Genomic DNA, 15,761 nt, shown 5'->3' on the forward strand with positions numbered 1-15,761 from the left:
TATTTCGATGAGATTTGAAAAGGAAAATTAATCAATCTGCCTTCTCCTTACTTTTTTTTCCAGAAATATTCGATGTTTCTATCTCAGGTAAGAAAGCATTTTTGAGTTGTTTTCAGTAATAACTAATTGGAATTGGAAACATATCCATTTGTTATTATACCAAATAAAACATCTATTGGAGAATGTATTCTAATTTTCTGTGGGATGATAAGTGAGAATTTGTAATTAGCAGTAACTGTTGCTTTAAAAACTTTCATAAAGTAGGGAATAACAGACATGGGAATTTTTTTTTTCACAAATAGTCAAACACTTAAGACAATTTTAGTTCAGATTTTAAGTTTATATCCATCTCCCATGCTGTACTCTGCAAGAGGGGTAAGGGAAAAGGTAAGCAGTGATTATATAACAGCTGAGACTATCCCTCAAATCTCTTACTTACCAAGGCTCCTTAACTTATTCCAGAACTGACTAGCCTGCTTTAAAAAAATATTTAAGGGGTAAAGCTTATCCTCTCAGCCAATCATGAGATATGTTCTGTTTGTTTCCAGTTGCCTCCATCCAATGGACAAGGCCCTACTTACAATCTTCTCAAGAAGCACACTCTTTTCAATCTAATAGGTCACAGGGTGGCCATTCAATGTCTGAAAAGGACAAAGAAGTAATCTAATCTTTTTTTTTTTTTTAACAGACGCAGAGAACTGTAGCACAAGGTGGTCAAATGACTTGTCCAAGGGCACACAGGTAATAAGCAACAAAGGAGGAACTGTGAATCCAAATCCTTTCACTAAAAAGTACATTGGCTGGGGAGGAACCTGAGAGACTGAAACTAAACTTTAAAAAAAAAATAAACTTTTATTTGTGTTTCAAAAACAAGATTTTGTTCCAACATGATTGATTTACTAGAGAATATTTTGATTTATTAGGGAACATTTTATTTATTGTATTATTTGTTTCTTAATCATTTAACATGTATGAAACTGTGCTATTAACTTTTCTTATTAAGTTGTTATCTTTTTTTTTTTTCTGTGTGTTACTAGTGAGGGTTTGGAGCATTGTGCCTCCAACTCTATTTTCCGCATAAGTTTTATGGTTTTTTTATTGCATGACTTTTTGGTGCTTTTTGTGAACACATAGGTATAGCAGAACCAGCTGTATCTTTTGCTTTCACGTAACCTAATTTTCCCTCTGGTAGGATCAGATGGGTTTCTTCTTCAGTTCACTACTGATGTTAAAAATTCCTTTTTGTATCATTGTAGATTCTTTGATCCCTATATTACAAATCTTAGGAAATTAACACCATTAATAAAAAAGGTGGTTAAATACTTATCCAGGACAGAGTGTGAGTTCTAGCTGCCATGTGTGAGTAGTCATCCCTTCGATTGGGGAAAGAGAGGGGGTCCTAGGCCTGTTGGCGGGGAAGAGTTGTGATTAGCAGTGCAAGAGCTGAAGCTGTCTATGCTTGTAAATTGACACAGCCTTTACCCACATCCTCTACAAATCAACTTGGTGCATTTGGCACATTGTCCATATTCCTAATTTTGGAAAGTTTTCTGGAATTGTGGGAAGATGCAAGAACTGTTTTTTAAGTGCCCTCCTCAGTGCCTTGTACTGAAGAATCTCAGCAAGGTCCAAATAGTATAGTTCTTAAGCACCTTCTGAGTGCCATATAAAATGTCCCAAGCAATCTATTCAGCACAGTACTTAGAAAATCTCCAAATTAATAGGCTATAAGAAGGGCCCAGGACTAGGTAGTTAATCTCCAGATTGGTCTGGAAATCAAAATCATCCCCAAAACAAAATTCTGCAACTTCAACAAGTGACATTTTACAACATTTGTAATCTTCTAGGCATAGTTCTTAGAGACCTAGAGCATATCCAAATCTGTCTTTAGTTGCTAAATGTTCATGGGGAGCTTATTTCTTAATTCTATTAAGATAGTCCTCACCCACTGTCCCTGTCCCATTGACAGAATTTGAGGTATTTGATTGGAAGGGGACCTTCAGAAGTTCCCACATCAGGGCATACAATCTTCTTGGTTTCCTCTTTCTCCTACTTCAAACGTGATGCCAACCTTGAGGTGAGGTCGTTTTGTTCCAATCTTTTTGATTAACGCTAAATGTTCTAGGTCACGTCTGCTTCAGACCATTTCAAGAGTTCAGGTTCAAGAAATGAAATGAGATGCTCTAAAACCATCTAGTGGTCAGCAAAAGGTTTACTTAACTGTGTGATGGAAAGGATAGCAAGAATATAGCATTGGTTTAGTTGGGTGCATCTTCCCTGACCGAACATTTGTTATGGTAGTGTGCCTTTCAAAAATGTGTATCAGATATTAGGAACATCTACTATCTGTTTGTTAACTTTTGTGCTTAGGGGGACCAGGAATCAACAATGGCTTCAGTCTTAGTTACTCCATCAGTTAAGTAATTTAAAAATAGCTTAATTACTTTTTAAGAAAAAAAACTATCTGAGCCTGAGGTAGATGTTTCTCCTATGACCACTTTTTATCATGCTTAATTGTGTGTATGTATATGTAATGTGTGTGTGCGCATGTGCACATGCACATTTATGTGCTTTGGAAATTGATCTTAAAATATTTTATACATTTTATAGTTATTTGAATGGGATTTCCCTTTCTGTTGTCTCTTGGATTTTCTAATTATTACATGGAAATGTTATTCATTTTCGAGGATTTACTTTTTAGCCTGTGATTTTGCTGAAGCTATTATTTGTATCAATGAATATCTTTGCTGATTTGCTAGGATTTCATAAGTAAACCATCATGTCTTCAGCAAATAGGGATCTAACCATATCCATCTCCCTATTTATCTTTCTCTTACCTTATTGCTTTTGCTAGCATTTCTAAACAAATAACATTGGGGAGAGTAGGCATCCTTACTTGCTTTACTCCCGTGTTTACTGAAAAAGCTTCTAGTGTATCCCTATTGAATGTAGCACTTGTTTTTGGTTTTAGATAGGTACTTTTAATGATATTTTAAAAGTTCATCCATGCCTGTATTTTGAAGGTTTTATTTTTTGCTAAATGAGTGTTGTATTTTGTTGAAGACTATATCTGTTGAGTTAATCACGTGGTTTGGATGTTTTTCTTTTTAACACAATTAATTATATTGGTTGTTTTCTTTTCTTGATGTTGAACTATCCTGCATTCCTGTCGTAAATCCAACTTGGCCACAATGAATGATTTCTCATGTAATTTACTGTAGTCCATTTGACAAGATTAAAAAACTGTTGAATTGATTTTCATCACTGATATTGGTCCATAATTCTCCTGCATTTTATTCTTCCATGGTTTTTGTATTTGGACTATATTTATCTCATAAAATGATCCAGGCAAAGTGGTTTCTTTTTCAATTTTTGAGAATAAAATGGGTAGTATGAGTACTAATTATTTTTAAAGGTTTAATAGAATCTTCCTGTATATCCATAAGGAGTAAGAATTTTCTCCTTTGGAAGTTCCACTAAGTGTAGTTCTATTTCCTTCTCTGTGGTTAGATAACTTAATTTTTTAACTTAGCCTTCTGTTTGGGCATTTTGTATTTTTTAATGTATTCCTTTATTTCTTTTGTGTTCTCAATTTTGTTAGCATATAAATATTCTTAGTAGTTTCTAATACTTATTTGTATTTCTTCTGGTTTTTGTTGTGATTTCACCCTGTTCCTTTGTGTTTTGTTGATTCAATTTTCTTTCCTCCTTTTAATCAGGTTGGCTAAGAATTTATTAATTTTATTAATCTCAAAAAAACAGCTTTTGGTTTATATATCATTTTGATTTTTTGGTTCACAGTTTATTTATTTTCTAATTTTAACATATGTTGTGCTTACTTTAGTATTATTTGTTCAGCTTTCTAATTTTTAAAAAGGCATATTCAGTTCATTAATCCTCTCCTTTATTATTTTATTAACATATGTTTGTAAGGATATGATCTGCCCCCCGACGACTGCTTTAATTGCATCTCAAAAAATTTGGTTTGTTGTTTTATCATTATCATTTTCTTTCACATAAGTATTTCTTCTGTGATTTAGTTTTTGACCCACTCACTTTTTAGGATTTCATTATTAAATCTCCTTTTGAGTCTGTATCTTTTGTTTGTGGTTTCTGAATGGATTACCATTTTTATTGCATTATGGTTCATAAGGGATGTGTTTGCTATTTCTACTTTTTTATATTTGCCTGTTATATCTCTGTGCCTTATATATTGTCAATTTTGTTAAAGCTCTATCTGGTACTGGAAAATAATATAATTTTTTATCAATCCCATTTAAAAGATGTAAGAGGTCTCTTAGGACTTGTTTATCAATTTCTTCAGTTCTATATATTCCTTTTTGTTTATCTTTTTGTAAAATTTGTCCAAAACTAAGAGAGGGACATTAAAATCTCCTGCCACTATTGTGTTATTGCCTAAGTCTTCTTGTAATTCAGTTAATTTTTTCCTTTATGAATTTATATGCTGTGGCACTAGGAGTATAAAGTTTCATATGGTTTGCTGTCCCTGGTTCCTTTTAATATAATATAGTTTCCTTGTTTATTTCTTTTTATGTTGTGAATGTTTGTTTTTGCTTTGACTAATAGTATGATTGCAACTCCTAGTTCTTCAGATTTACCTGATGCATAGCAAATTTCATTTTAGTCTTTCATTTTCATTTTTTTAAAAAAGGAATGCTTCTTGTAAGCAAAGGATTGTGAGATTTTGTTTCTTATCTAGTTTGTCATTCTTTGTGTTCACATTTAAAGTTATGAAAATAAGGTTTATATTTTTCTCCATTTAGCTTTAATATTGTTTTTCCCCTAAATTAGAATTTGTCTTTCTTTATCCTCCTAAAGACAGTAGTTTGTCTCTTCAGTTATTTTAGTTTAATCCACTTTAAGGCAACTGTATTACTATTCACCTGTAGGTGGGGTGTTCTGAGATTTAGTCTACAATGTATTTTCAGGCTTGTTCCTCCATCATTATTTTTTGGGTTGACTTTTGCTGCCTTCACTCTTGTTTCTTTTTGTTCCTTTATAAAGAAATCTCTCTGTCTCTGTTGTTATTTTGATGTAGTTTTGTTGTTAACACCATAAGGGTCTTTCTTTTTGAAATGTTCTTTTTTCTTTCTGAGGTAACTTATTTTATTTCCTGTGCCTTCCTTGGATCTTCTTTCTCTATACTTTGCTTATATTTCTATTGTCTGGGATGTTTATAAAGCCAAAATTTGCTTAGTTCTTGTTTTCTTTGTAGAAATGCTTCAAATGCCTTCATCTTTTTCATTGATGGTTAAGGCTTAGTTTTGCATTTTTATATTATTACCTGGGTATATCTGAGTTCCTTGGCTCTTACAAACACATTATTCCATTTCCCTTTGTGATTTTTCATGTAGATAGAATAGTCTTATATCATTCAACTTTCCTTTCCTTTATATTTGAAGGTCTTTCACTTGGTTGCTGTAACCAGAATGGACTTTGTTTTCTTTGAATGACTCAGCTTACCTCATTGAGCTTCCCTGGACACTGGGGCTTGCTCTTCCGGGGCAGGAAGCCCAGCGACCATGCCAGGAATCAGAGAACTTCCTGTGTGATGAGTCATGGGGCTGGCTGAGGGGAGGTGTGTTAACCTGGTCTACGCTAGGGGGAGGGGCCAAGTCAAGAACCAATCGGCCCTGGTCGTTCAGGCGGCACTTGATGATGTCAAAAACTCTATAAGAGGGGAGAGAACAGCTCGAAGATCCTCTCTTCCTTTTCCAGTTGGAGCCAGAGATGCCTACAGCCAAAGCTGAGCTGCTGGTAGCAGAGCTGACTGGAGTGCTGAGCAAGGACTGGAGGCCAGTGGGTAATCTTCTTACCGTAGAGGAGAAGCATGTATACTATTTTGCCTTATACTATCTCACTTCTCCGTGGCCTCCTAGTTACCCTTGTGAGGTAGACTTATTGGGCCTGGAAGCTTTTGATGAAAATATCAAAATGGGGACGCTGGTTTGTGGGCTTGTTACTGTGGAGTGTAAATATATGCTTTAGTTCTCCTGCCTTCTGCCTAGAGAATTCCTTATATCCTGCAGTTCCGGACCTTTTAGGCACATATGAGATTCTCTTTGAAATCATAAATTCTGCCTTCCTAATATAGTTGCTTACAGAATTTGTTGTTTATTGTTGGAATTATTAAATTTAATCACTATGTGCCTTAGAGTTTGCATTGTAAGATTTTTTTCTTCCGATGGCAATCTGCGGATTTTTTAGATTGGCACTTTGTTTTCTATGTTCAGAAATTTGGGGAAGTTTTCTCGTATTATTTCTTTTATTATGGCTTTCATAGTTCTTGATTTATCATGTTCTTCTGGGAGAGCTATGATCTTTAAGTTGTCTCTATACAGTCTGCTTGTGAGTTCAATATATTTTGTTTTTATAAGGATAATGTATTCTTTTTAAATTACTGCTTTTTGCTTCTTTTTTCCAGATTGTCCTTCACATCTGTCTATTTGCATCCCCAATCCATTGTTCTTTCTTTTCTTTCTTTGGTGAGTTTTGCTACTATGGATTCAAGTTTTTCTGTTTTACCAATTATTTCTGCTGTACAATTCATAAGTTCTGTTTTCATAATTATTATTTCTTTCTTAAAACATTCTCTCTTGAGAATCTGTAGATTTTTCTTCATCAGGTGTTAAATTCATTTTCCTTTGTCTTGCAATGCTTATTCATAGATGTCTGGGCTCATTTATATGGTCTGGAGGTCATTTTCCTTTCTGTAAATATCTTCCTTGTTGCTTGTGTTCAGGGTGTTTGAGTTTTCTTTTGAATCCTTGGTAATTTCAGTCATTTTCCTTTGTATTCCAATATTTCTCACTTTCTGAGTAATTTACCTTTGATGGCAGTTTGCCTGGTGGCTGGACCTCAAAGCTTTCTCAGCTTTCTCACACATTGGATAACTCACATTCTACTAGCCTCAGTCTCTGCTCCAAATGACTTCTAGGGTGATAGAACTGGATCCAGCTGGATGCCAGTCCCCTTTACTTCAGTCCTGGTGGATACACATACCTACTTGCATCCTATACCAATTCTTTCTTTTCCTCAGTTCTCTGGCTGAATCCTCTGCTAGCATAGATTTCTGCTGTGCTTCAGTCCAATTCAGAGTTTTGGTATGTAAAACTCAAAGCAATCATCATATAAATTTTCTCCCAGATTGTTCTTCATTTCTGGCAGGTAGGTCATAGAGTGGAGAGATCATTGGATCTAGGGTCAGGAAGACCAAGTTCAAATCCTATCTCAGGAACTTAATAGCTTTGTGACCCTGGGCAAGTCACATGACCTCTGTCTACTTCTGTTTCTTCCTCTGTAAATTGGAAAGAATAATAACACCTACTTCACTGGGTTGTTCTGAGGATCAAATGAGATAATATTTGCAAAGCACCTTGTAAATCTTAAAGTACTACAGAAATGCTTGTTGTTGCTTTTCTGTTTATTTGCAGTTCCAAGAGTTCCAATTCCAAAAATTCTTTCAAAATTTTTAGTGATGTTTGCCACTGTGGATTTGCATTTTTCTATTCTGTCAATTATTTTTCCTGTGCAGGCCATACATTATGCTTCTACAATTTTTCTCTTTCATTTGGAAACATCCATGGTCTCTTGAAAACAAGAGTTTCATGGTTTTAAGAGTTTCATGATTCAAGAGAATCATGGTTTTTTTCCATCAAGTTTCTCTTCATCATTTCCCCTGTCTTCTAATATTTATACAGATGTAATATTTTTGTTTTCAAGCCTAAATTATCATCTTTGCAACATTCCATCCAAATCTGGATTTGTTTAAATGATATGAAGGCCATCTTCCCTTTTGGCTTATGTGGGGTTCCAGAAGCTTTGCGCCTTGACTGATCTTTCCCCGACCTGAGATCTTTGTCACTTTCAGTCGTTTTGTCTTCTCTTCTCCTATGGTTTACTTTCTGACTCTTCTTTTGATGGCAGTTTCCTTGAAGGCTGGGCCTCAAAGATTTATCAACCTCCTCCCATACTTGGCAATTCACATTTTACTGGACTCAGTGGCTGCCCCGAATGACTTCTAGGATATCAGAACTGGATCCGGTTGAATTCCAGTCCTTTTCACCTCAGCCACACACAGGCTGCCTTTCTATCTCAGTTCCTTCTTTTCCTCGGTTCTTTGGCTGAGTGCTCTTATAGCACAGATTGCTGTCATGCTTCAGTCCCATCCAGAGTAAAATTGTCTTTTGGTTTTCTGTGGAGGAGGGAGGGTTCTGGGAAGGAGGTGCTGACTTTAATCCTGATGCAAGGCAGCGTTTTAGGGGTTAGGGATTAGCCTTCTCTGCTGCTAGTTCATTGCATTGCTATCTTGTTAAGTTTCTTGGTGTTTTAGATGATGGAGACAGTTGAAATTACTTTATCTCTTGTACATAATTCTTATTTTGGTGATGTTTGAGAGGCCCTGAAGATTGGAGATAGTGTCTAGTCCTCTGTTTTGTTGGTTACATCCATAGATAACTTTCAAACATGGTTCAATTATGCTTTTTTAAGTATAACAACACAGTGTATCCAAATCACTCTAGATCTCTGGCTGGGAAAAGATGGAATCTTAATACATTTAACAGAAATACTTTGGGAAAATTCCATTAATTTAGCTTCAATAATCCTTCTAGCTCAGCTTTGTATGATGTAGCTCTCAGACATCTTCACAGAATAACTTTGTTTAAAGAAGTGATATTCCTCCTTTTTTTCTTGTTCTTCTGTTACCAGCTTAGAATTGTGCTGGTTGCTAAGTGTAATCTTAATATTTACAGGAAAAAACCAATAAGGCACTTGAATGGACAATGCTTAATTCTCCCCCAAAAGCCCAGAGATACTTTTGGAAATGGGGATATGAACTAATGGGGTTAACTAGCAATGAACAGTCATCAGTTTAAAAAGTTTCAATTTTCATCCCCTAACTATAAACTGTGAACCTCACCCCCTTTCTTTTAATCACTGGAGCTTCTAGTGAAGGGCTCCTTCAGAGTTCAAACCCCAAGAGGATTTTCCTAACCCCAGCAGAAAGGGTTATTGTTTGCATATGGCAAATAGAGCTCATATACTAGCCTAGAAGAGTTTCTGGCATTGTTGCTTTTTGTTTTGCTTTCTCCTTTGCCCTGAGCGTTGGTGGGCAATCTTGGGATGTACATTTCTAGTCATTGTGGCAGCATTTTGAGTTTATGATGTTGGAAGATTCTGGGTTCCTCAGTGGGATTTGACTTGCAAGAGGAATTTCCTGCTTTGGATAGGTTGGCCACCGATAGGAAGGCGGACCCAAACCCTGATATAATTGTTTGGAGTTTCTTCTCTCCTATGCAACAGTTATTATCTTTACCAACTGTGATGGTCCAGTGAAGGGTAGTGACTTTCTGGCCTCAGACCCTAGTAGTAACAGTACCCACAGACCAAGGCTCAGTCCTTTCTGAGACTGTCCCAAATTCTGTCACCCCTTAAGGTGGATATTACATTTGTAGTTTTTGTTAATTTGGTTTTTCTGTATTTCTCCTTTGGTCTTTCTCTTCCTTCTTTAGGGTTTCCTATATCAGTAACAACCTTAAAGTGGTGGAAGTTCCTCCAGAAGACCTTAAGAATCTTACCACCAAAATGTAGAATGTTGTAGGGGCAATGTCCCAACAGCTGTTCTCATGTAAGTAGGGCTACTTTTTCCTTAAAAACTATTCAGAAGGTCATATGACCAACCAGATGAAGACTAGACATTTTCTCCAATCCTTGTAACCTTTCAGATCTCTCCCAAATAAAATGCTGTGCTATAGATAAGGCAATTTTAACTATAGCTGTAGTGGAATATCTTGAAAAATGAAGAATACCCAAGCTAACAAAAAACCAAATAGAAGTCTTTAGTAACCTACTTTTAAAAAAGAAAATAGAACCAACCTTAGTTTAACTACCAAAGGGGGGAAAACAACTCCTGCTTCTTATGTATTCGTGGGATAATTCTATCAAAATTTTAAAGAACATTAGTACCTGTATCACAGAACTTATTCTCAAAAATTGAGAAAGAAAGCATCTTGTAATAATCCTTCAATGAGACAAATACATTCCCAATTCCTCCACCACACAGGGATAAAATGCAGAGGGAGAAATATAGACTGATGTTATTAGTGAATATCAGATAGCTTTCTGTCTTGGGGAGGGGGAGGAAAGGGAAGGAGGGAAGGAGAAAAATATGGAACTTAAAATTTTATAAAAATAAATGTTGAAAACTATCTTTACATGTAATTGGGAAAAATACTATCAAGAAAAAAATCAAAAGAGTAAAAAAATGAATGTTAATGGGATAAATATGGAAAGATCTACATGAACTGATTCAGAAGTAAGGAGAGCCAAGAAAACATGATGCTGTAAATGTTGTAAATGGAAGAAAAAACCACATGCATGCATACAAACCAAATTATAACAAATAAATATGGCTCAAAAATAGATAAAGGATACTCTTAACCCATCCATACCTTGGCAGGGATGGAAGCTCCACAAGTATTAGATTTTGCACATTTTTTTTGACTTTCAATGTATTGATTGTGCTGATTATTGCTTCTTTTTCTTTTTCCTTTTTTGAATTAAAATACTATTTGTTGTATAGGATGGATTTCTGGATGGGATAGTGGGAAGGATAATTGGTAAAGCTATGGTGATATTAAAAAAAATCGCATCAATAAAAACATTTAAAAATACCAACAAAGTTACTCTATCCTGACCATCCTTGAGATTTCATTGTTTCAGGCTGAGACTTTAAAGGATCAGACTTTGCTATCTTTTCCTTGTCACTTGAGCATAAAATAGTCACAAGAAACTCCAAGAGCTCCATCTGCTTCTTGGCTAGTAGAAAATGATGGCCCATGGGAGGCAGTACCAAGATGGTAGAGTAGAAGAAAGTAGTGCAGTGATCTCCACATCCCCTCTCCAAAAACAAGAACAAACAAAAAACCTTCTTCCAAACAGATCTAGAAAAGTATCAGATTGAGTCCTTGGAGATGTAAATAAAGGAGTGTTGCAGCAATTTGGGTAGCCACTGTTGTGGGAGTGAAAGACCAACGCAAGCCCAACAACAAGAACGCTGCCACCACAGGTTCTTTTGATCTGCTTTACTAAGGAAAGTAACAATAAGGGGTTAACAATCTTACTTTAATCCAACATGTACATATAAACTCACTTAGTTCAGGAGGAAAAGCCAGAAACCTGAATTTCAGAGCAAATACAAACAAGTTACAAACATACACAATATAAACAGACCAGATCACAATTCATAGTTACCAAGAAACCATCAGCATCTGGGTTCACTAGCTGGGGAGCTCTTAACAATGACTGGCCTAGAGTCACGCACCACTCTTCCAGTGGCTCAGAGCCCCAAGCAAACAACTCTGTTCTCTCTTTTTATACAGTCTTTAGACTTCATCAAATGTCATCTGAGCAACCAGAATTTAGGCTCATACTCATTAGGCACAGAGTCATAGGCTCTGGTCTTAGCAACTCCCCTTAGGGCCCTGGGGGGGCTTCCCCACCTCTCTCAAACTAGCCAACTAATTTGCTAACCAGCCTGGGGCTTTGCACCTTGTAAGACTCAATCAAAAACACTTAATTAGTTTAGCATTCTAAAACAGTAAAAAAATTCCACCTTAATTACCAATACAAGGAGTTAAAAGGAGGTAATTTTGTTGTTTCTCTAAAGAAGACAAGAAACATTATTTTGTGGGATGTGTTCATTTCATATTGCAGTGCTTCATGCCAAAAAAAAGAAAAGAAAAGAAAAAAAAGAGGCCTATTCACTGAATGGGTATTGCCTCACTCTAAGTGAGTATGTGAAAAGGCCCATTGCATCTTGGGCCATCTCCAGTTCTCCTGATGAATATCTGGTCAGTGGATCCAGGTAGCTCTGGAGGAGAAAGTGAGTCTGGTGACCTTGCACAGCCCTCCCTCACTTAAATCAAAGTCAACTGCAAGTCATGTCATCATTTCCCTGATGCCATGGTCCTCTTCAAAAACGAAGGACAAACACCCATAGCTTCATGCCAAGTATTTGCACGAAGACCACTTCAAAAATAATACTAATTCATGCACCACCAATTACACAGGATGCAGAAGTAGAGAAATTCTAAGAACTTGAAAACATAATACAAAATAAACCTTACGCACACTTTAGTACTTGGGAACTTTAATATAAATTGTATTATATATAAAATATAAATATAAATAAATATATAAAATATAAATATAAATATAAATGAAAACATTTATTTAGGAGTCAGTAGTGAGAAAGGCAAAAGGCTTGTTGACTACATAGAAATCTTATGCTACTACATTATGAATATTTACTTTGAGAAAAGAATCATGAGGCTCTAAACATGGTATGCACAAAATAATATTACAATGAACAAAATTGATTATATTTTAAATGAATGAAAACTACCCTTTATGGATGTGAGAGTCATTCCTGAATCAAGCTGTTTACTTGCAAAGATTAAATGTAATAATCAAAGTTAATGCAAAACTTGAAAAAAGAATAAAAAAGAAATGATATGGTATGCAATTGGATGAATGTCAACTTGATCTGTTTTTAAAAATTAGCAGTCAAAAAATTGGAAATGAGTGAAGGAAGGACACTGATTCTGATTATAGTAATTTCATGCAGGGGTTGCACTAATATAAATAAATTGCTATATTGAAGACACCAAAACTGCCTCAGACAATAAGCTCTTATCTCCTTTCCAAGGGAAGAGACATTACCTTCCAAGACAAGGTAAGCACAAGTGTAGAATATAAACTTATTGGTTAAAAAGTATAGAAAAGAATTGTATAAGATTATGAGCAGTACCAGAGAGAAAGACAGAGAGAGAAGGAGAGAGAAGGGGAGGGGGAGAGAGAGAGAGAGAGAGAGAGAGAGAGAGAGAAGAAAGGGGGGAGAAAGAGAGGGAAGGAGAGAGAGAAAGACAGAGAGAGAGAGGTGCAGAGGGGAAAAATCATCTAAAGAAAGTTTGATGAGATCCTCTACTAAGTAAATTCATTGCAAATACTACCTTAAAGAAAATCATTTAACAATTTCTACTGTTATTTTCTGTTATATTGCTATTTTCTGTTCACGTGTCAAATTAATATAAGATACACTGAAAGATGCAAAAATGGAAATAAGCAGTCATCTAACCCTTAAATATTAATTGAAACATAAAATAGGGAGATGTAAGTTTGACAAAAATATTAACAACTATCATCATCAAGGGCAGATCACAAGTTGTACAGGGATTACCTATAGATGATAACATCCTCCAGATAATTCTATTTTCAGATAATGAGTTGTTTGCTTCAACCCTTAATATATTGCAGAACCTCCTAATTAAGATTCACAATCACTTTAAAGATTATACTAATTATCCATACAAGAAAAGACAATATTTGAAAAATACTTATTGTCCGTCTTAACTGCATAGCATAGTCTGTTCATCTCTGATGAGCTCTATCAGAGATATATGGAAAGTGCTTTGCAAACCTGAAAGCCCTATATAAGTGGGAGTTATTATCATTTTTGCTGTTACATATTTCTTGAACAGACACTGCAAATGAACAATGATCTAGTCCCAGAGCTGAAGAAGAAGAGGATTCAGGCTGAATTGTCTTTGGAAAAATTGCACAACACCTCAATCTTCTTCCTGAAACAAAGGCCCATCTTTTTAATACCAACAGTCTTCTAGTGATACTAGATATATCATGGAATGATATGTATCTTGAAACACTGCAATCTTTGAGAAATCGAAATATAGAGTCACCCAAAGGGCAATAGAGGAGTGAATGGTGGACGTAAGCGATTTTCTAAGTCAATTTGTAGCCGGCCTGGATCCTAATTATGATTTAGTAGCCCTCATTTCTACTTGAGGTGGAAAGTAAGTGACTCACTGTACTGAGTGCTGGGCCTGGAGTCAGGAAGACCAGAGCTCAAATCTGACCTCAGACACTTAATAGCTATGTGACCCTAGGCAAGTCATTTAACCTCTGTTTGCCTTAATCCACTGGAGAAGGAAATGGCAAACCAATCCAGTATCTTTGCCAAGAAAAACTCATGGACTGTATTGGCATGCTGTTGTTCATGGGGTCACACAGAGTCAGACACAAGTAAGTGACTGAACAATAACAACAATAAATTTCTATTTGAGTTTGACACTATTATACTAGGGTATTGAAGGAGTGAGGATAGTTAAGATTAATATATATATATATATATATATATATATATATATTTCTGTAAGCTAGATTGAAAACCTATCTACCATTTATAATATTGTTTCTGTGGGGAGATGCTTTCTGAATGCCAAACAGTTTACCTATGAAATAAAATTTTGGAACACAACTTGTTTTCAGTGGAGATGCTTCCTGTCATCCTAATAGGGGTTTATCTATATGAATTAAACAGTTAAGTAATCCTAATATATATATATAGAGAACAGATTTATCTTGCTGTAGTTATAATATTTCTAATCTTACTTTTGGGTATTTGTCATCAGCTTAGGTTCATAATTGGACAATTTCCTTTTCTAAACCCTGATTTTTCCCCCCTTTCTGAACACCCTTCCCATCCAAGTCTAGGCATTATTAACTACATGACATTCCACCTCTAAATCAATGATCCTGTAACATACATCATAGTAGCACAAAAAAGAATAACTTACTTAAAATAGACATGTAGGATAAATATCAAGAATTTACATTCAATATTAAACACTAGCACCCATTTCCTAAACCAAACCATTTCCCAGCACTCAGGAATGGAAGGTTAGGAAATCAGTCTGGTCCTAGTTTCATATCACAATTTAGAAAGTGGTAATCTAAGAATTTGCCTGTTGGATGACCAAGAAAAAGTGCTGTATGACTATTTCTGGGTTACTTTTATCTCTAAAAACAGAGTAAATGAGTCTTCAGGATTCTGAAGCTATGGCATGCAATGTGGAAGGGTGAAGGCTCAAGTGGCTGGTAGAAAATAACTTTCAATGGTTCAACCTCTGGCATCTCTAAGAAGAAAGGGGAAAGCCATGATATTTGTGATTCTCTGTACAGGGAATCTACAAATAGAAGAAACTTCCTAGTGCCTCAGACATTTGCTTCCCTTAATTTCTTCTTCCTTTTTCTTTCAGACTTTTCACCTTCCATTTCTATCTTCCCATGTAATTTCCAAGGTGAAATTATTCCTTGATACAAAATCATTCAGAATTCTTGCAAACCTATGTTTAAAAAATGTGGTGGCACTGCCCTTTCAGGGACTTGGTAGCCTGAGACTTGGTAGCTCCTGGGATTTAACAGTGCTTTATTTAGTTTCATAAATCAAAATTCTTTAGCTGAGCTTCAGTTTGCTTAGAGCTATCCTCCTGATATAGAATTGGATGCATTAAAAGATTCATGTTCAAAACAAAATGCCTGGAATTACTCTGCCACTTGGTAGTTAAATGATTGCAGGTAAGTCACATAACCTCTCTCAGCCTCAGTTTCCTCAAATGTTAAGTGGGAATAATCATATTGGTATAAGATTATAAAGAATGTTTTTGTAAATTGTAAACTGCAATATGATATAATTTGTCAGTTTTATAACTATAGTTTTCCAAAGCCTAGAAAGACTTGTGTTTGAATCCCCAAATGTAATTATTAAAATTTGTCATCAAAAAAGTATAATCAGCAATACTGCTAAGAGGATATGGAATTCTACTGACATCTTTCATTACTCATCAATGTCAGACATGTGAATATGACTTTTGGGGATGTGG

General features: G+C 35.5%; 1 protein-coding gene across 3 annotated transcripts in view; it reads right to left on the reverse strand.

Moving 5' to 3' along the window:
- Nucleotides 1–15,761, reverse strand: part of GRAMD2B (GRAM domain containing 2B) — an 84,504-nt gene that overhangs the window by 49,184 nt on the left and 19,559 nt on the right. The gene's annotated exons all lie outside the window — the stretch shown is intronic.

This window comes from Trichosurus vulpecula, chromosome 1 (genome assembly GCF_011100635.1).
Source record: "Trichosurus vulpecula isolate mTriVul1 chromosome 1, mTriVul1.pri, whole genome shotgun sequence".
NCBI lineage: Eukaryota > Metazoa > Chordata > Mammalia > Diprotodontia > Phalangeridae > Trichosurus > Trichosurus vulpecula.